We start from the raw sequence: 21,583 nt of genomic DNA, 5'->3' as shown, positions 1-21,583 counted from the left end.
TTCACCAGCTGGGTGCGTGTTCAGACTGAATACAGAAGCTATTCAACAAGGCAGTTGGTTCTTTATCAGACAGGCTTCTCAGATTGATTACAGTGCAAGAGATGGAGGGATTACTTTCTCTTTTGCACGGCTCCTAGACATGGATGACAGACAGAATGTATTATTTCTACCTATAAACATCTGTTCACTAATCACAACTGAGGAATCAATGACATGCTACCGCATCTCTTTTCGAGAGCAACTGAAGACCTGAACAGTGATACACAGAGACATCGTTTCTGTTTTTCTTTCCATTTACACAGATCAGCTATGGATCTGATCTTTTGTCTTGATGAAGACCTTAAATTACACCAACTGAACTTATTTTTCCCCGAAGGTTGCATTTCTTCTCAACATTATCTTATTGTTGCATGGAGGATTAGTGTTTTCTTTCCCTGTTTCACACCATGTTTGATATTCAGTTTACAAAGATATGGGAACAAGACAAGTAGCAATTTGTATCATTTGAGAGGATTTAACCAGGACACGTTTGGTATGTTTTCATTATTTGCATTGGAAAAAAACAATTAAAATGATTAATCGACTATCAAAATAGTTTTTCATTCATTTCATCTTCATTGTGTTTCTGTCCATTGGCGACTGGTTTCAGCTCTAGTTGTACCCATTCCTCAACAAACATTGTACAAACTTGCTTATTTACACTTACATTAAGCCTGAACACAGCAATCATTTCCCTAATTGCAGCTTTGTTCCCTCAAGCTAAATGAGAAGCTTTATGACATCCAAAAAGGTAAAACAACAACAAAAAAACACAATTTACCTCTCGGCTCAATGATGACTTTTTCCTCACTGCAGAATATACGCCCTGGATGGCACTGAAAATCTAAATCTTACCAACATGATCAATGAAAAGTGGCAAGACACTGAGGGGGCGGCGATACATATTGCTTTTACTGTCACTCCGATGGCGGAGATTGTAGACAAGCACATTTCTGTCATCATCAATTGTGTCATTGGTCATGAAACTTAATGGAGACACATAACAGTATGGTCAGGCTTTTAAGACCACTCAAAGACTTTAGCAGAGAGTGACCTCCACAGAGTCATGAAGCATTGAATGAATAATGGTCTGGTGCGTTCTCGAGTAAAGCTTTCAGAATGGAGGTCATTGCAGTTATTTCAATGGTTCATCTTTTCCCTAATGGCGGTATGGTTGACTAGAGCCATGAGAGATAGCTGCAGGAGGAGAACATCTGATACTGAGTGAACCCGTCTTTCCATCGGCTTGAAATAAGAGCACCACAGCAGAGACTTTTCTCCATTCACACTGCACATTCACAGCCAGTGTTAACTGCTGACCACCAGCATTACGGCTTTACGAGTGAGCAAAGACAAACCACGACTCCTTTGGTCAGGCATCTTTGTCCATATATTGACTGACTCATTGGTATGATTTCTATTTTTAAAGACACTCAATTTACTTTATATCTCTGGAAAGGGATTTTACAATTGTTTTCTTGCAATCATATCAGATCACAAGACACATCTACTGTAAAAAATAAACACATACATGTATACTTCTAGAAAGTAGGACTGCAATGGGCAATTATTTTTATTTTTTATTTGTCCAACCAACAGCTAAAAAACAAAACAAAAGAGCAGATATTTGCATGAAAGGCAAACAAGACCCAATGTAAAATGGTTTGGTGTCTAGAGAGGAAGAAGTGAAAGAGAGGGAGTGTAAAGTTGTAACAAACCTCAGCTTCCCTCCTTGTGGCTTTGACAAATGGCTCAAACGGTGTTCAGGTCAATACCTTACAACAAACGTAGGAATTTAACAACCCTAATCATGTGGTGTGCCGACTTTAGATTAAACCCATTAGCCCTTCTTATACAATACGAACACCTGAGGGGGAAGTCAAGCCGAGCAGAGGGACGTCAAAAGGCTGTTAACAAAGCCACCGCTGTGTTGATACCAACGCCATCGTACTGGTGTATTTCGCAGCCTCCACTATATATATATATATATATAAGAAATGACACATCAAAAAGCAAAGACGTGTCACTGCTATACAGTCTGTGAAACTGTAGTCAGATCAGCAACCATCTGCATTCATCACTGGATCCATTTAATTAGCATGTATATTGAAAATGCTGCTGTGATGAATAAGAAATCATTCAATACATCTCATCAATATGCTCCACATGAGTAGTGTCCTTATAATTCTTTTCTTACTAATGACGGTCTAGATTTCCCATCGCTACCGTGCCACTATTGACTTCTTCATTATTCTACTTTATGTCCAAATGCATCACTGTAGGCTGCGTTAATTAGGTCATCCATTTCCAACATAGAATTTAAGTTATGTTTCCAAAGAGTACATCACAGGTCGAGTCCCATGTGCACAACCTGTGTGCACGGCGTACAAAGTGTAACTGGGGGAAGACGATCTTATGAAGTTGAAACACTGTCATCTTGTTCCTCCACCCACGCGTGAGGACGATATCCTCTCAGAGAAAACAACTAGAAGGAGGGAGGTACTGAATACAAGACGGACGCAAGCAGCAGCCGGATCCAGTGCAAGTCCTTGTTAGATAAAAAGGCTTGTTCAGCATTTAATGAGACTATGGAGCCATGGAGGCTCAGAGGGAGAAACATGCAGAATCGTAGCAGCAATAAATTGACTTTCTTCTGATCTATCAAGCCTCTCAAACTGCAGACAAAAGGTACTTGTAGTTTGAATGTGTCTTGGCAGCTGCTGCCAAAGAGCATTGAAATTGGTGCCCTTTAGAAAATGCCAGAGTAAAAAAAAGGTATGTCTATTAATAAAGTCCGGTCAGGATTACTGAACTAAAGACTCAAAAGAAAAAAGAATGCATGGTACTGGAGTCAAACCTTTTATATTATAATTACCATACTTAATGCAACTTTTGCATACAAATCTAAAGTGTAAATTAGATCTGAAGTGATTAGTTAAATAGTCAAATGTTCCAATTATGTTGGAAATTGCCATTTTTAAAGCAAATATGCCAAACTCTCATTGTTTACACCTTACTATATGTGAATATTTGCAGCTTTTTTTAGTCATGCATGATAGTGAAATGGAACATCAGTGGATTCTGGACAGTTCGTCTGATAAAAGATGATATTTGAAACTCTGGGAATATGCAATGGCTACTTGTCCGCTATTTTCTGACATAGTATAAATGACAAAATGATCGGCAGAATAGTGAATAATCAGCAGTTGCAGCGTTAAAAGTTTAAAACTAGTACAATTTGAATTTAACAAGATAAAAGCAATACATTGCTGTCAAGTGTGATTGGAATTTGGCTTTTCTTTTATACCTGTAAATTACTTTTTCAAGCAATAGTATTGAAATCTCAAAAACACATTTGACTGCTGCAAAGTCATAAAAACGGAGATTCATTTTCTAAAATATGACAGATGGGAGACTGGAGGAGGGATCGTTCAGTGAGCAGCTGATTGATCGAGTGGGGTGAGGCCTCAGGTTAGCTTGAGCCATTAGAACACAACTACCACTGAAATAAGAATAAAAGCATTGCTTTATAGTAAATGTTACTGATAATATAATAATAGCCAAAGCAAGTAATATGTATTCCACATATCCCACTTCAGTACACACACACACACACACACACACACACACACACACTTGTTTTCTTGACTTCTTTTGAAGTACATTGCATTTCCCTTGACAAGAAATGTGATGTAGCCTATAAATAAGATTTTGCTTGTGTTTTTCAATGTGTTTCTTCAGAAGGAGTCGGAGAACATGGTGAGCTACAGTGCGGCTGTCCCATGACATTTTGAGCTTCTGCTTAAACATAATAAAAAAACTCTAGTTTGTGCTTCCCTTCAAAATGTGATCCCACTTCTTGTATCCTTGCTCTGATGTCTTATGTTGTGTAAACTAGGATGGGTTTCTAATAGACGGCTCCTGTGCGGAGACTCTCTGGCATTAACCAACAATCCCTTGGGTTATATACAAGCCAGTGCCATCATGCATTAATGATGGCCGGGTGGCACCCTTTTGAATATCGTTTACCAGGCCTCCTGATGCCAAATGACACGCATGAATGGCAGAGTAACAAACATCACTGGGGTTTTCCTCTCAAAGAGTTCTGGGGAAAAGATACCTTAAATACCCCCGAGGTGAAGTGAAGGAATACGATAAAGCCAGAAGTAGACAATATTTTTTTTTTTTTTTTTATTCCTGAAATGGCAACTGCCCTAACATGTTTACACAGACTCCTTTAACTTCCACCTCACTCTTCGGTTTGAGATTCAAAAAAGTGTGAATGTGAACGTATGATAAAGATGTAAGCTTTACATCTCTTAACTGTAACCATAGCAATGAGCAGTCTGAGGAAGTAGTCGCTCTCTGCCATGATAACGGAAGCTAAAGTTACACTGGCTTCAGCCACCGTTCTCCTTGTTGACAGCTAGTTTCAGCTCGTGGCTCCCTGTGATTTCAACGTATACGATCCTCCAGAAGGCGTAGCGAGCTGTTGTCGCATCCGTTTGATCCTCGAATGGTCCGTGTGGGTGAGTGTGTGTCGATCTGCACGAGTTTTAAAAGGGAGACGCACGAGTAAGATGAGAAGACTTTTGTCTCGCACTTAGCTCGGCAAAAGCGTGTCTGTTACAGTAGCTTTTGGATATTTGTAAGGGAATGCCAGCTAAACTGTTATTATTGAGTTATTGTTCTTCTTCCTTCTTCCCAACTTCAGATCCATTACCACCAATGTGGACTGGAACGGGGCTGACCCTGATTTGCATGTAGCCTTGGGAAACCAAGACGGATTGTAATCAGATTTGCAATCTGGCCAACAGTGACTAATATATTACGAGGGGTAATTGAAGTGTGATTACACTTAAAGTGCAAATGGGGCCTTTATTGATGGATGGAAAATTAAGATTTTTTTGTGATGAATTCATAATTTTTAAGTCACTAAAGCAAGACTTTTGATTTCAGATCATCCAACTGTATGATAGAATAATTAATATTGTTGGGGTTTGGTATGATGGTTGGATAACACAAGGATTCTTCTGGTTCAACTTAGAGCACTGGGAAATTAAAAACAAGCATTTTATAGACAAAATGATAAAATACCCATGTGGCTGGCACTATTCCTTGAAATAGTTTTTTTGTTCTTCTCCTGCTTCTTAATTCGAGTTGAACATGCACAAAAAAGTGCTTAAATTGTGTGCATCCATTCATCCATCAGCCCACAGTTCAGTCAGAGGAATTAGGATGGTTTCAAATGGGTTAATTACTAGTCACCAGATCTTTTCTGCACTGCTACTTGTGCAACGGCCTCTCGCAGAGCCATGTGAAACGAGGGGGGTTGGAAAGAAAAGGTGGCAGCATGATGAAGAAGAGGAGAGGCAGAGAAGAGGTTCAGCACATTGGTTTGGCTAGAGCGCTAATGCGAGGCAGAGAGAGGCAGCTGGTGTGGATCAGTTACCCCGGCTGGAGGCTGAGAGAGAGGCCAGGAGGACAGAGGAGGGGATGGATGGATGGAGGGAGAGGTGTTGATGGAAGACAAGAAGGGCCACGGGGTCTCTCTGATGAACATGCTGCTGTAAGCGTAGCGCTGGGTAAAAACAGGGAGATTCCTACGGCTTCTCACTGTGGGAACTGGCGAGAGGGAACACAGACCAAACCAAGGGAACATTTAAAGAAAAATAGGCGTTAGCCATCCGAAAGTGTTTTACATCGTTAGTTTCCTTCTTCTTCCCCGATTAACTGATTTAAATATATATAAAAAACAGACGGAACAACGTGCACATCTCAAATTCTAGAAGAGGAAAGAAGTACGATAATGTGGGCTCAACATTCTACTTGTACAATTTATACGAGTTCAAAAACACCAGAGGTTAGATGAAACCAAATTTAGTTTCATTTATAGGCGAAACAAATCTCGTCCACCTAGACAATATAAATAATTCATGAGGTAATCCGAGAGAGCGGTTGCTCTTTGGCGTTTCGGGGCTGAAGTGCAGAAATCTGACAGTCGCTGGTGGCTTCAGGAAAATCACTGTAGATAAAACCTCTCAACAGCCATTACATTTGTAATTGGACCCTTTGAGCCTTTGACCATCCTTTTCAGTGAGACAACATGCCCTCAATAAGAGGAAATGACGGGTTTTTCTCCAAATAGAATGAGGAGTGGGGTCAGATAGTTGAGATAGAGTGCTGCGTAGGAAGCAGTCTTCTTTGAAAAACGTGTCAATAAGCCATTTCAGCTTTTTAATTGATTGAGATAGATACATTTTAACACTGCATTATTACATTTGAGAAACAGGCTCTATCGAATATTAAAACATTTTGCTTGAAAAATTACAAAAGAAATAGTTGTCAATCAATTTTCTTTCAATCGACTTTATCTACAACAGAGAAAATCTGATTTTAAGTGGCTTTTCTGACGATGACCAACACAAAAAAAGACACTTGAATGTCTCCCTGCACGCACGCGCACACACACACACACACACACACACACACACACACACACACACACACACACACACACACACACACACACACACACACACACACACACACACACACACACACACACACACACACACACACACACACACACCTGGTTTCTAAAGCTCTAGTCTGCAAAAATTAATTAGGCAAAGTTGAAGATAATAACCAAAAATGGGTCTGAAAATGAGAAGCACCGCAAGAAGACAATTTATTTGGCCTTACTTGTATGTCCCTGAGGCTGAAGGATGAAGCGAAAAAGTCCTCTCAGGGCTAATTGTTTATCCTCACTACACTGTTGCAGAGTACAGGTAATAATAGAAGAGAGGCCACGTGCAGAACAACACCGCCCTGTTTGCTTTGATCAAGCAGAAAATGAGCCAGGTTTGTGCATTAGAATCTTTTCAGAGCTTTACCGCGAGTCTGCAGACAGAGCAGAGCCGAGCGCCTTCTGGCACCATGAATTATTTAGATCTCATATGTGTGTAGGATTTGCCAGATGGCACTAAACCCTGACCACTGCAGCGTGCGGTGGAGTGACAGGGAGCAAGAGGGCACAATTAAAAACGACAGAGGTGAGAAACGGGAAAAGGAATAAAAACATGGCCTTGATCCAATTCCACTGTTCGGTGATGATCAGTAGAGTGAGTGGAGGACGAGACTTGAGAGCGCATCCTGGTATGATAGAGATGATATTAAGGGAATAATAACACATCTACTTTACTTCATAGTAGAGCTGGAACTACAGAATAATCTGCAACTTTATAGATCAATGATCAATCATTTATATCATATTAACATTTGCTGGTGTTCTTAGCCTTTTATTAAATCTCAAACTGAATATCCCTGGGACAAAACACCCAAATTATGAAGGCCATTTTTAGCAAAAATTGACATTATATAGACTAAATACAAATGTATTCTGTAAACATAACATATTGCTTCTGTCCATCTGGGGAAAGGGATCATCCTCTGTTGCTCTCCTGAAGGTTTCTTCCTTTTTTCCCTGTGAAAGGGTTTTTTATATTTTTTGGGGAGTTTTTCCTGATCCAATGTGAGGTCCCGGGACAAGGCTGTCGTACAAGTACAGATAGTAAAGCCCTCCGAGGCAAATTTGTAATTTTGGGCTATACAAAATAAACTGGATTGAATGCTAAATGAATTAATGACAGAAATTCTACTCATTAGAAACATCCCTACTGGATAGTATATTGCACTTTCTAAAAATGCTCGATATGCCCATGTAAGCACATATCGCTCACACATGCGAGGCAATGTGTCATCCTTAACTCTCCCAGAGCAGCAGTGGAGACAAGTGGACTGTTATATTCTGAGTGTAGCAGAGGAATCCCAGATGAATAAAGAGAAGAGGGCCCCCTTCACAGCGTGGCATGCATTTCAAATCACCATTCTCTCCAGCAGTTAAAACATATACGGTCTAGACATAGTGCTGCAGGAGCATGGTTGTGGGCTAATGAGGTCATTTTTAACTTCAGACTGTTGTCCTGTGGCCCATCCATCAGCATCACTCTAAATCTTCTGTGTCACTGTGTGGCCTCAGCGTCACAAAGACTGACATCCAGCTGTAGGTGTCTCTCCACCCCCCCACACACACCCACCCACACACACACACACACACACACACACACACACCCCCACCTCTGGGACATCCATATATCAAAATGGACCGTCATCTCTGGCAGCTTAAGTATCCCATTACATTATTTACCTTCCTATAGCTCTTTGCCTGCCAGTGGTGGGTCAATGACATCATATTACAGTTTTTATGCTCAAATCCATTACTTCCCCTCCAAAAAAGAAGTACTGGTGCATGAAGTATTGGAAACTATTATGCAAAACCTCCTCAAAGGGGAAACCACATTCAGTTTGCTGAAGTGCAGTTTTTTTTTCTGGGGCTTTGGTGCGCCCCATGGGAACTGCCAGTCAGACTGAAAACCATTCATCATGAACAAACAAATATAGGGTGTGGACTGAACATCGGTGACCTTGTTCTGACAAATGGTTTCAGAGTCTCCTAAACAAAGCCTGACCAAGGATGAAGTCTGTGAGGATTGCTTTGCTTAAAAATGTCATACCAGTAAAAGAGTAATGTCTAACAAGCATGTAGAAACAAGGATTTCGTTCTTAGTCATTAAAGATGGCACGTCTAATTGAAACTTGCTCTTTTCCCCCCTCTTCTTTTCATGTGACGCAGACAATTAGAATTCCAGAGCCTGTGGTTTCCCAATTAATTACTTTTGAGGGGTAAAGTGGAAAAACTTAGACCACGTCTAGACCAATGCTGGTGAGTATAGCCAACAGCAGACAAGGCTGCAGAGGCTCAAGACCAAAAGAGTTGGATATATTTAAACACAGGCAGAAAAGGGGACAGTGGGCGCACATGAAGTTCTGTTATATTGTTCCGTTATAACTCTTTAGCTCTGATAAAAAATAGCTTAAAATAACTGACATTTGTAAAGCAACCTTTTTGCTGCTACATGTCATATCGTGATGTTCTGGTTGATGGAGGAATAATGGCGCTCCCTACCTAAAAACATGCATCCTTATTTGTCGTTGCTCAATTACATTAACCTTTCTGCTTAAGAATCAATAGCATTTTATTCAACACCTCTCTCTTAGCTCCAGCTAAAGGTTAATGCACAAGAGATTCAATCGGCGAGTGCGCAATTCTTTTATTTGCTAAAACTACAGCTTTCAACTGGCCTTTGTGATCAAATTTCATTAATTGATTTTTATGCAAAAAAAACACGGGTGGGAGGATTTTCTTTCATCCAGGCATTGGAAGCACTTTCGACGAATCCATATGCATGGCCTGAGGTTTGAAAATATGCCTCAATTCTGACCAAGGCTCAATATTTGTTTTTCCAGTCAAACAACCTTGTTACAAGGATACTCGAAACCCATTCAGCCAAAGGCCTAACATTCTACTGGAAAGAGCCATTTCATATAAATACATTTATATTTGCTCCTTCACAAACAGGCAGTTTCCAGTGGAAGCAGTCTATATGGTAAACCGCAGAACATGTTAGTGGTAAGCTTGTTGATCGGTGCAGTCTCCTGAGAAGGAATTATTTAACAGAGATACATGTCCTAAAGGGACATGTGTTTTAGTTCCGGCTGGTCTCGTCTAGCATTCACAGCTATACCAACGGAAAAAAGTGTGCTACAACGTGTAGGTGTCGCTCACAATTATTTTGAATGTTATGCATGTAATCATGAATGACGATGTTTAAAGACTGTAAACGCACACACAGGATGGGCGGGTCCAACCAACAGCGATCTCTCAGCCAGGAGTTTGTTCTGTTCGTTCCACATGTGAAAGGAGAAGTTGATGTTGATGTGTTTGTCATGTAACTTGTGTACTTCAGTAGAGGCACTTCCATAGTTTTTTTAACCCAAATTATGTTCTGTTCCTAAACCCAACAAAATGCATTTCGGACAGACCGTATGTAACGAGCGGAAACTGACATGTGTTGCTGGCTACCGTAAGAAAACACACAATAAATAAGGAGTAACTTATCACAAGATAACATAGAAGCGTTGTATGAGGGTACTTTGTTCAGGTAATGTGACCAAATTTCCCAAACGCTGTTATGGGCCTTTCAAGTAGGACTGTTTGGGTTCATGTTCATGCTCTCGTTGACCCGAAGTAGACTGAAAAAAGTGTGTGATGTTAGTTCAGGAGTGCAGCAGGCACAGCACTGTGTGCAGTGAGTGAAAACACGCCTCATTACCTGACGCGACCTTTGCTCTCCACAGCTGTGGAACCCCTCGCTCTCAGGCCAAGGCCAAGGTTGCACACGGAGGATGCGATGCATAGTCCTGCTAATGGTGTCACACTATTCTACCGACCAACAGGTGGCAGTAAAACGCTTGGATATGCAGCAATGTGCCAACGAAGGCAGGAGAGAAGAAGATTACTAGCAGGAAAACAGCTAGAGTTTTTTTGTTCCTTCCCATACCTCCAGAACTGTTCATCTAGTCTACTTCACACTTGGTTTCGGGGTATTGCTGGAGAAATGCAGTGTTGAAGTTGGTGCAATTTTGCCAGATGGTGGCACTATAAAAACAAACTTTACATTTTGGCGCCATCCGGTTCCCTTGGATTCTGAGGGTCGAGACGAACCTAATCCATTTGAGCCACACTAATACTGTTTTTCACTCGTACTCCGACAAATATCTCACAACAGTTCATCTGATCTACTTCACACTTGGCCGGTGTATTGATATGGACCCAAGGACGTGCAGTGTCTAAGTTGGTACAATTTGGACACAAATATCAGTAATCTTTGAATAAAACAAGCGATAGCGCTCTGTGTAGCAGCGGAGGGGCGGGGCTTCCAAGTCAAGCATGTCGTCTGCAGCAGATCTTTGCAGGGTGCGGCTCAATGACAGTATTTCCAGCATCCAGCAGCTAAAGTGGACAGCAATATAATACTACGTTACAAGCAAAATTGTCTTCACTTCCCTCGAGGTCAACGAGTGATAAGCGGTTCTTAACAACTCTGCAAGCAGCACCTCCGGAGGCCAGGCAATCGACCCGCTGCCAACAGACACTTCTATAGAGCAAACAATGCTGGATTAAGAACTTTAAAGACTTTGCAAATGCTGTAAGGAGCAAAATGCAATCAACAAATGTATTAGACCTGAAGAAAAATCCTGAATTTATTTCTATTTTGACATTTTGTATTCTCTATTTGATGCATTTTAGTTCTGTTGCGTCTCTAATTCGCCTCGCAAATTGCCCTGAACTTTATTTTGAACTGCTTTGCAAATTAAGATTATTATTAGTATTACATTAACATACCAGGCGTGAGCTAATGAAATCCAGCTTGTGCGGCTGCTATTAAACTGACATTCATATTCATTGTAAGAGGGGAAATCCTGCTCCATTAAAAAATGAGCAGCATTTCAATATCCCATTCTCTTCACCACCTGCAGCTTAAACACAGCAGGACTTGAGGCGAAATAGCCATCTCTGGCTGTGTTGTTAAACAGATAAAAAAAACAAAAAAAAACGAGGAGGGAAAATCCTTGCAGTGTGCCTGCTGCCTCAAGGCACCACTTATTATGAATTGTGAAAAGACACGTGCACATGAACGCCGAAAACTAAAAAAGATAAAAGAGCAAAGACGGTGGCCAAGTGCATCAACTAAATAAAAATAGCAGCGTTAGATACAGAAAGTAAGATAAAAACTATTCAGCGACTCATTTTTACTGCATTTCTTAGGTCTGGTTCCAACATAGAGAAGCACAACACTTTTCGCCTTTGTCTTAGTAAAAGCGTCACAACAAACTAAAATGTCCAACCAATGAAATGAGTTTCTCCAGAGCCGTTTCATACTCAACAAAATTCAAAAACATCGAGGTAGTCACACCGAGTCGGAGGGTAGCGAGTGGACTTCAAACGTTTCCTGTAACTTTATAGGACTTGATTCTTCTATCGGTGTATAAGCCATTATATGATTTGTGTTTTACCTGTCTGTTTGAGTTGTTATGTTTTGATGACGCAATGATGTCAGGGGGCGTCAACGTTATATATAGACGTCACCCGAGTGCAGCCAGGTGTGTTTTTGTTTAGAGAGCGGAAGGGGAACCTATTTTTAAAACGCATGAAGACCGCATTATGAGAACGCTTTGAGAACCCATTAAGATATCGACCTTTTGAAACGCATTTAGATACAAAGCGTTTAAAGAGTTTATTTATTTTTCTGTTATACAATAAAAGGATTTGAAGTGACACTACGAAAATGCGCGTTATTTTACCGACCGCTCCTACAATCGGGCTGCTTGTCGTTTGGTCTTGGTGAGGAGGTTGGAAGATCATTAGAAAATAATCACTTGGATTCCTCATTGGCCACATCAAACTGCTGTGTTGCTTGTTATCTTCTTCGCCAATTATTGACATAGAATGCAGCTGTGTAATGTTTAAGACATGTGTTTGTGTTGCTATTGATGTTTGCAGACATCCATGATGGATTATCAAGTGTAACGCCAATCGTAATGAGAGAAATCTGTCCATTAGGGTCCTTTTAACAAGACTCCATCAACATGCCTGCTAATGAGTCTGCGATCTATCACAAGAGCTGACCGACACCGCGGACAGGCCGCCATTTCATCTCTAGCTGTTCACGACCTTCATCATTCAGCGGATTCACTGGATTCAAGTGATCGAGCGGCAATAACAACGTGTTTACATGCTCTTCAGTCACAGGCCTGCAGTCCACTTTCTACAGCAACCCGTTCAACAAGTAAACTATAAACCTGTTTTCCCATTAATGGGGTACGGGAGGAGTCAAGGCTTCTCCAGCGATAGTTCTCATGGAGAAAGCGTATTCCTAGGCCATTCATTGTGCGTTACCAGTGTTTTGATCCGCTTTCTGCATTTGCATGACAATGACCTGAGACAGGAAATGTATCGTCAGCTGAGCAGCAGGACGAAACGAGTCATATTGAAACATAACCTCTGACTCAAACTGAAACAGACACAGAGCAGCCCCTGGAACTACAAACAATTTGGTTTCCACCGCTGAACATTTAACTATTGGTAAAGAAGGCCAGGAGTGAGCTGGGGTGTCCACTGAATGCGGTGGAGGTGGTGGGAGACAGGAGGATGATGGCTAAGCTCTCATCCCTTATGAACAACACTTTAAATCACTTCAACTGGTGCAATATAAATACATTTTATTCTGTCTGTATGTATGTATGTGTGTGTGTGTGTGTGTGTGTGTGTGTGTGTGTGTGTGTGTGTGTGTGTGTGTGTGTGTGTGTGTGTGTGTGTGTGTGTGTGTATATATATATATATATATATATATATATATAAAAATAATACTGCTATTCTGGATTCTTTACTGTTTTTATTACTGTTTTTTATTGTGCACTTTACCCGTCTGCTGCTGTAATCCTGCAATTTCCCCACTGCAGGGCTAATAAAGGAATATATTATTGTTGAATTCTGTCACAGCAAAGGAACACTCAAACCACAGGAAGCCGTGAATTGTACTCCTGAAACTTGAGAGAAAAAAGGACCGTTTCCAAATCAGGACACTATACAGTATGTACCAGTTAACAGTACATAAGTGCATGAAAAACATGTTGTCTGACTTCCTTAAGAAGCTTTTTTTTTATCTGAGTAACCTGTGCACATGTTAACATACTGACACACCGGTGACAGCACAAAGAGGACGTACCAAGTTAGATACTTCTTATGTTCATCCACTGCGCTCAGTTCTTTGAACACTAATATGGAAGCAGGTCAAGACAACCAGTTGTAGACTGGACTGATGTGTTGTTGCTGGACAATGCGAGCAGGTGGTTGGAGAGCAAGCAGGATGAAGGTAAAAAGGTTTTGATACGACATCACAGCTGCATTTTTAAAATATGTAGGCAATCTAAATAGCAGCATTGCATTCCAGAAGAAGTCATTTCAACTTCCTGCATTATTTAATATTAGAAGCAACGAGTTCACCTCGTGACCACAAAAAAATAAAATAACGTAGAATGACCGAGATAGGGGACGCTTTTATCTTAAGGCTTTCTGATGGGCTTTTATCAGTGCACACGTTTATACAGTGCAACGCTTTGAATGTTGTGCGAGCATGACAGTGGATAAGCACATCAAATATTATCAGAGAATGGCCTGCATATTTGTACTAGACCGTGTGATTTTGCATAGCAGTGATGATAATGAGGCTGTAGAACATGCGCATATTTAAATTAGAATCTGACCCAGACCACCAGTTCCCACAATGTATCTACACACAGGGTTCTGCAGGGTTCTGAGAAGCAGAATTAATATGTGGTCTGGATCTTTTATGAATTCCCATGGGTTTTCATCAGCGGGCCGAAAACTTTAAACGCTGCCGTTTTGAAACATTAACCGAAGGGAGAATATATTTTTTCTAAAATTTGACGTCATCTTCATTGACAGCGTAAAACTGTTTCATTTACAGAAGATCTTAAAGTCACACATAGCGTGTGAATAAATGGATCCCTTGGACACATTGGTTATTTGTTTGACAATCTTCCGTGACACATTATCCAATCATAGTATGACATGGTCGCTGAACTGAACTGAAATGATCAAGACATGAACTCGGCCAAGTGAAGATGTGAAGGAGAGATGAATTGTTGATGAGGGCCATGTTAATGTGGAGTGGTAATCCAGTCCAATTAGCATTGCCAAGAAAGCAGAGAACACGCAACACCACCTCTCTGTCTTAAGGGCCCTCTTCTTTCAATTACTTACAAAGCAATTAATTACTCAGGACTTCTTTAATTAGAAAGTCCTTCTTTAAATTTGATGCATTGCGAGCCGCCAACTCAAATTATGGTTTCATTATAGCACACTTTGTAACGCACATGAGCACAAACACATTTCTCTCAGCGCATCCGTTTGTGTGACAGGTGTGTGTGTGTGTGTGTGTGTGTGTGTGTGTGTGTGTGTGTGTGTGTGTGTGTGTGTGTGTATGAGAAAGCTGGAGGCATGTTTGCAGCTTTGATTGGCCAGTGGTGTTGGCACGGTAACAGACAGTCAGGCACACAATCTCAGCGGAGTAGTTTTCTGCCGCAGCTGCCTGACCTCCAAAAAAGGCCAAACAACCAGAGCCTCCGGACATGGCTAGCTAATCGAAAACAACAAAGACTGAGCTAAGCCACTTTTTTTTCCCCTCCGTACCGCCACCAAATGATAGGATTATGCAACAATTCCCATTGCAGCTATTTGATGTTGGTGGAGGAAGGGGGAAGAGGAATCTCAAGGTAAAAAAAAGAAGAAGATCTAGCTGTTGTATCAAAGCTTTTCTGAATGAAGGGAGGCATTCTCGGTTGAGCGTTACGGGCACTTGCATTTAAAATTCGACATGGCTGAGGGCGAAAAACGATGAGGATGTGACACCACAGAGTAATCCTGCAGCAGTGACAGAGCGTTGCTTGGTTGTGAGCTAGTTGTTGCCCATACCTGGAGGCAGGCTGGCCCTCTTCCTCTTCTTGCTATTCTCGACTGTGCTGTCCAGAGGAGGACACTCCGTCACCAGTGGCCCGCTGGAACCGCTGAACAGGAGGGGGTCGTTGTTGCCGGTTGGATCAAAGGGCAGCGAGTTGAGTCCTGGAAGACACGAACGCAGAGAGCCACATTACAGTAAATGAAGAGATGGCTGCTAAACAAAAAAGGGGAAACAGGGGAAACACGGAAAAGAGGAAGCGCCATGAGGTTTCCAGCGCTGCCGTGCTTTTCATGTCCAAACCCGGTGGGGTTCATTCAGACGCGCATCAGTGAAGACCTCATAAAAAACACCTTTAAGTCAATGGCGCCTATGACAGCTACACTGATATAACCATAAGGGACCATCAGGGATCAATACAACCACATTCAATGGAAGGAAACAGGATTCTTTTAGAATTCTTTTACTCCAATTCTCATTTAAAAATTCTATAAAACTTAAAATTTGCTGAAAATAATGTGATGAGATTGTTTTCTCATAATTCCTTACAGATCGCTGGAAAATAATAAACAATTAGTTGATTAATTGATTACACAATTGGCAGAAACTTGAGACAAAGATAAAGACCACTATGATAATCGAGTAATCATTTAAATAATTATTGAAGTGAAAATTCAGAAAAAGTGATTGTTCCAGCTTCTCAAAATCCTTCAGTTTTGGACTGTTAGTGAGAAAAAAAACATCATAAAATAGTGACCATTCGTCACTATTTGATGTTTTAAAGCCCAAATTCATTGAATAAGCGTGATATTAATACATACAGAAAACAATCATTTGTCGCAGCCTTTACACAAGTTAAAGTCTTGTCTAATTCTCAGATAGGATTTATTTTGACCCCCAGACACAGACGAGGCAGTGGAGCACGAGTTGGCTGAACCCTGAATTAATATTGTGTGCGTGCGCGCGCGCACACACACACACACACACACACACACACACACACACACACACACACACACACACACACACACACACACACACACACACTTAGTCAAAGTAAACTTTAAAAAGGGCACTAAACAGCAATAATAATATACATATTATGTAAGAATCAATATGAGTGACTAAGACATGTATATCCGAGGAACGAATCTAATACAGATACATCAGCACTTCCACAAAAACAGCATCTCATTCTAATTTTGAACAGGATGTAAATGTAGTTCAATGTAAAAGCTCAGATGTGCTGCATAATGAGGCCAATCTATCAGTCAGTTCAGTGGAGGAAGGAATGCTTTCCTTTAGCATTTTGATTTTGCTCACAACAGAATCATCAGTCATATCATGAATACCCGACAAAAAGAGCACTTACATCCATAAGTAATGAAAACAGAAACAATGTTGAGTTTGCTCCCGAGTCCTAATAAATGATAAACAACTTAACTTGATGTATCAGCTGGTTTCCACTCCTTAAGAGTTGTGTATTTGTTTAGGATTCAGAGCAGGGTCCTGGGGAGACTCGGTCTACAGTCATGAAAAATTCATGACACTTTGTGCGCAGATTTGATTTAGACCAGAAGCCCCACATTAATGTGGCTCCATCAGCGGTCAAGAGGACCCTTATCAGTGGTTATCAAATCCAGACAGGGCTCTGAGTGTGAACATAATTATAAAAAGGACTTTAATTGTGGTCTTTGTTTTATAAAATCTCCTTTGCGATGTGAAGACTCTTACATTACGCTTTGGAGAATACTGCAATTAAGGTGTGTTTTGGTGCATTTTCATGGCTTTGAAAAAGCAGAGAACAAAAGCAGAATTGATTACATTTCTCCAATATTTCAGTCTAATTTGTGAAAGAATTGTATGAAAATATAAAAAAATACTGATGTTGGTACAAACTCACTCTTCTGTTGTATGTAGGCAGGAAGGACTGTGTATTCGCTGCCATAAGTCTAAATAGATCTTCTGACCACACACACACACACACACACACACACACACACACGATCTCTACTCGGCATCCATCTGTCAAACTTCTTTAACGATGAACGTCAATAGTGTCGAGAGTGAAATGAATCCATTACTCTGCCAATGTTAACTCTGTCACCAATATACAGTTTACAAGAGACAGCCTTTCAGTTGATGGCATAATAGCTGCTGTGAAAAAAAAGGCCAAGAGAAACCATGAAAAGAGTGAAACAGTGCTGAGCAGCTGACAGGAAAACTCCACACAGCTAAAGCAGCGACTGGGTCATTCCGCATCGGGATCAAGGAGAGAAGATACTTTTGCTTGTAGTGCCAGTCGGGTTTGTCCAAAGATTTTACAACCCTGTCTCCTAAAAGGACTTATCAAGAGGAAGGGACCTCCAAATGTGGTATCAAAGAAAGTTGACTGGTACAGTGGATGAATCAGGAAAGAGGAACTGTGTTGTGCTCAAATGTGTGATGTAAAACCGATGCAGAGCTGCTGACTGAGTGCATCCAGTACATTTTGTGCGCGTTTCTGTACCTTATCTCGCTTTCGAGTGATAGCGTTACTACAGAAAAGCTCAGAGGCAGAATTGAAGAAAAGCTTTTTAGAGATTCAGCCTCAATGAAACAGCTTTCGGCCGTACGTCGTCATTTTATGTTATCTTGGAACAGTTGCCGGTGTTCAGAACCAGTTATTGAAAAGTTACGACCCACAAAAGAGACACATGTTGATTTAAAAAGAAAGGTTGGGTCGGCATGGCCTCAAGAACCCGAGTCTCTTTCTGTGTGAGCGTGTACATTAAGAACGCCTGTGCCGGGTCACCGACCCTTTCTGCTGGGCTACTCCTTTGTCTGTAAGATGATGGATGATGTGTTTAAGTTCCAACATCTGGACAGAGGGAAGAGTGATGTCAGTGGATAGCACTCCCCGGGGGAGGGGGTTCATATACCAGGAGGCTGGGTGGAGTCAGGTGGAGGCTTTGGACAGAAGTGAATGAAGGAAATTAAGTTATGCTCTGTGGCATCAGGATGAGATACAAAAAATGAAAGTGACCTGATCTCCCATCAAGGATGCATTAACAACATGCACCATTAATGGTATAGTGGGCCAGGAAAAGACAGGACCATTAGAATATGCAATGAAACTCCGTGGTTCATTAAAAAAACATTTAACGACCTTGGATGTGAAACCAAATTGTGCATCTACACCAAGGAGACGGTGGAGAGCTGCGTGCCGAATACAACGTCCTCATAATATAATAATAGTCAAGGCGTGACAAATTATCTGATGTCATAGATTGGAACTTTTATCGTTATTTGTGAATATTGGACAGCTGAAACTATTGGTTGATTAATTGTCTGGTTAATCGACAGAAGATAAAAAAAAAGCAAACACTGGAATAAGTTTGAATTGTTTAAGTTCTTGAATTGTTAATTAATGTTTTGCCTTTTCGCATTAAAAGAGAAATTACTTAAACGTATATATGTGCCGCTTTACCTTCGTATAGTGAATGCCTTAGAGTTTTGGACTAATTCAATAATTTGAAGACTTCAAACACATTTTGGAAATTGTGTTTTTTTAAGACTTCCAAAACAGCAGATTATCGATATTAAATTAAATTTAAGTTGCAGTTTAAAAAGATTATTTTGCAGTGGAAGTGGCTGAAAAAAAACTACTTTCCATTTCGAGTAATCTAACAAAAAGAGTTTTATACAAATCACATGGTGATGCAATGGACATGCCACATATATAAGCCTGGAGAAGACACACCCATTACCGGTCTGGGAGGTATACTCAAGTCTCCTGCGACACAGAGTCATGAAATATGTATATAAGGTTCGAGAGCAATTATAGAAAGACTGACTTCATCATTTCCTTTCTAATAAGGATTTCAAAGCACACTGGCATCTGTGGGGATCAACCCTGTGATCTTTCTGGACAGATCACATCATTAACTGTCGCTGCACTTTGCTGCAATGACTCCTGGTGGCACGTTTGTATAATTCTCGGGTAGTCCTTAATCCAACTCCTATCAGCTAATAACCCCAGCAATACAGTATGAATAATGCAGAGCATTAGGAAATGTGCCTCAGCACAACATTGCAGGTAAGTGCTTAAGTGTGTGTGTGTGTGTGTGTGTGTGTGTGTGTGTGTGTGTGTGTGGTCGGTCTAAGTAGTGGACTATTAATCTAAGATAGCACTGAGAAACAGACACAATACTGCATGGAGGCCATGTAGAATGCTGCACGTTCATTCATCTGAACAAGGCAAAGGACCAGATGGTGGCAACACAACATTAACATATCTCCAACCTCTGGAGGTAAATTTCCTTCTCCGACTATTTCAATTCATTAGTAAACCACAACAAACTGCCTAACAGCTCCACTGATTTGTAACTACAAAAACAGGCAAAGTGGTTTGATACATTCCCCATCAGGACAAAATCTGCAGGATCAATGTTTTAATGCTAAACAGCAAAAACCTCACTGGGTCTTGTTTAAAGTACTCCAGAATGTTCTCTAGCTATGTCTGTTCCCCTCTGTCTTTAAAAATATCTGTTTAAAAAACCAAGGAGAAATAATCACAGGGCTGTGTCTTAAATCAGCAGACAAAATAAGTAGTTTAATATTGTAAGTGGAGCAATTTAAGCATATATTTAATTGCACTACTTCATTTACGAGGTCATGAGCTCACAGTTGGATCTACATGACTGGATTAATGTTATGAAAAGGAAAACATGTTTTCATGATTCACTCAGATTAGCTCAGCTGAAAGAACTGGGAGCAGGAATTATCAGAGACATTGTCCTATTACAAACATGAAGCCAAGGATTCACTGATTACAGATAACTGATCAATAGAGTAAATGTAGGCAGGAAATCTACTGGGAAAAGAAAATGAATTTCATCTGAATGGAACCACTGTGCATCCTTCTTCGTGAGGATATTATCAAGTGCAATGTTCTTTTTGAAATCATCTATAATTGGCGAAGCACTCTTTCTGCCCATATTGTTAGGACACATAGTGCAGTTCAACTGATGGCCATCCCAATTATTTAAACTCCAAAGGGACGTCTTCAACTTGCTTGTTTTGTCCGACCAAGAGTCCAAAAGATATTCAAGTTTCAATTCAAATAAAACAGGAAAACAGCTAATCCTCATATTTGAAAGGATGATGACATTACTGACTATTTAGTTTTTTTTTTAAATCAATCAACAATTAAGCGCCAATGACAGTCCATCAAAATGGAGGCCACGTTGTTAACATTTCAGTCAGAATGCCGACCATGTGGCCGACATGTGGTTGGAGTGGAAAGGGCATCAACCCATTTTTTAAAAAGGAATTGAGCGCGGTCGTATTGTCCATCACCATTACATTAGACATGCAGCTCACGAGTCGCATTTTGATACCATTCAAATCATGCTGCATCACGATCGCTGCGAGGCAGACAGCTCTGGGTCGCAGGGAAGTGACAGTCACAGGCAATACCTCTGGGTTCGGCTGGGAGGCAGCTGGCAAGTCTACAAACAGGATCCCAAATTAGCCGTTAAGTCACCTGAAAGGTTACTGATGAAAGTCACAAGACCTCCATTAAGTCTCGCTAAAGATCCGTCACCACGATACGATGAGATATTGCTCTATTCATAGCCTGGAGTGGCCATCAGGACAACGGGACATGGACTATGAGCATGAGCTCCTAAATAAGGGAGCGGACTTAAGCTATGAATGCCCCGAGCAGATGTATAAACAAGGTGTCTGACCGATGTGGCTTAGCGATGGACGGCAAAGCATGCCAGGCAGTTGTGGTATCCTCACGAGGCTATTAGCCAAGCTTTTCACTTCCTGTGTATTTATAGCAAAGATAAAGGGCAGTTAAAACAACAGGCAGCTCATACCAGTGGTGGACACGACGCCATTTTCTGGACAGCTGCACCCTCCCAGAGGCTTTGCTCATTTTAAGGAACTAAAATTAATGATTGAGAGCATCCTGTTTTCTGACCCTTGGGTTTGAGCTGCATTTCTGCTCCGCTGTCTGCAAACAGGCAGCGACACAGAGAGCCGAGGAAAGGAGACAGACGGGAGCGGCTGAGAGGCTGACATTCCTACTCTTAGTTCCAAGTTTCTTATCA

General features: G+C 41.0%; 1 protein-coding gene across 4 annotated transcripts in view; it reads right to left on the bottom strand.

Annotated features, from left to right (window-relative positions):
• Positions 1 to 21,583, bottom strand: part of enox2 (ecto-NOX disulfide-thiol exchanger 2) — a 109,452-nt gene that overhangs the window by 64,871 nt on the left and 22,998 nt on the right. For 2 of the 4 annotated variants that reach the window (XM_079228655.1, XM_079228654.1), the window contains exon 1: positions 15,500 to 15,605. The gene's annotated coding sequence lies outside the window, so the exon portion shown is untranslated. Of the gene's footprint in view, positions 1 to 15,499; positions 15,647 to 21,583 lie in introns of those variants that run through there. The other 2 variants (XM_079228656.1, XM_079228653.1) reach the window with 2 other exon arrangements.

The sequence above is a fragment of the Taurulus bubalis genome, assembly GCF_910589615.1.
Source record: "Taurulus bubalis genome assembly, chromosome: 13".
Taxonomy (NCBI): domain Eukaryota; kingdom Metazoa; phylum Chordata; class Actinopteri; order Perciformes; family Cottidae; genus Taurulus; species Taurulus bubalis.
This window is presented reverse-complemented; position numbering and strand designations above follow the sequence as displayed.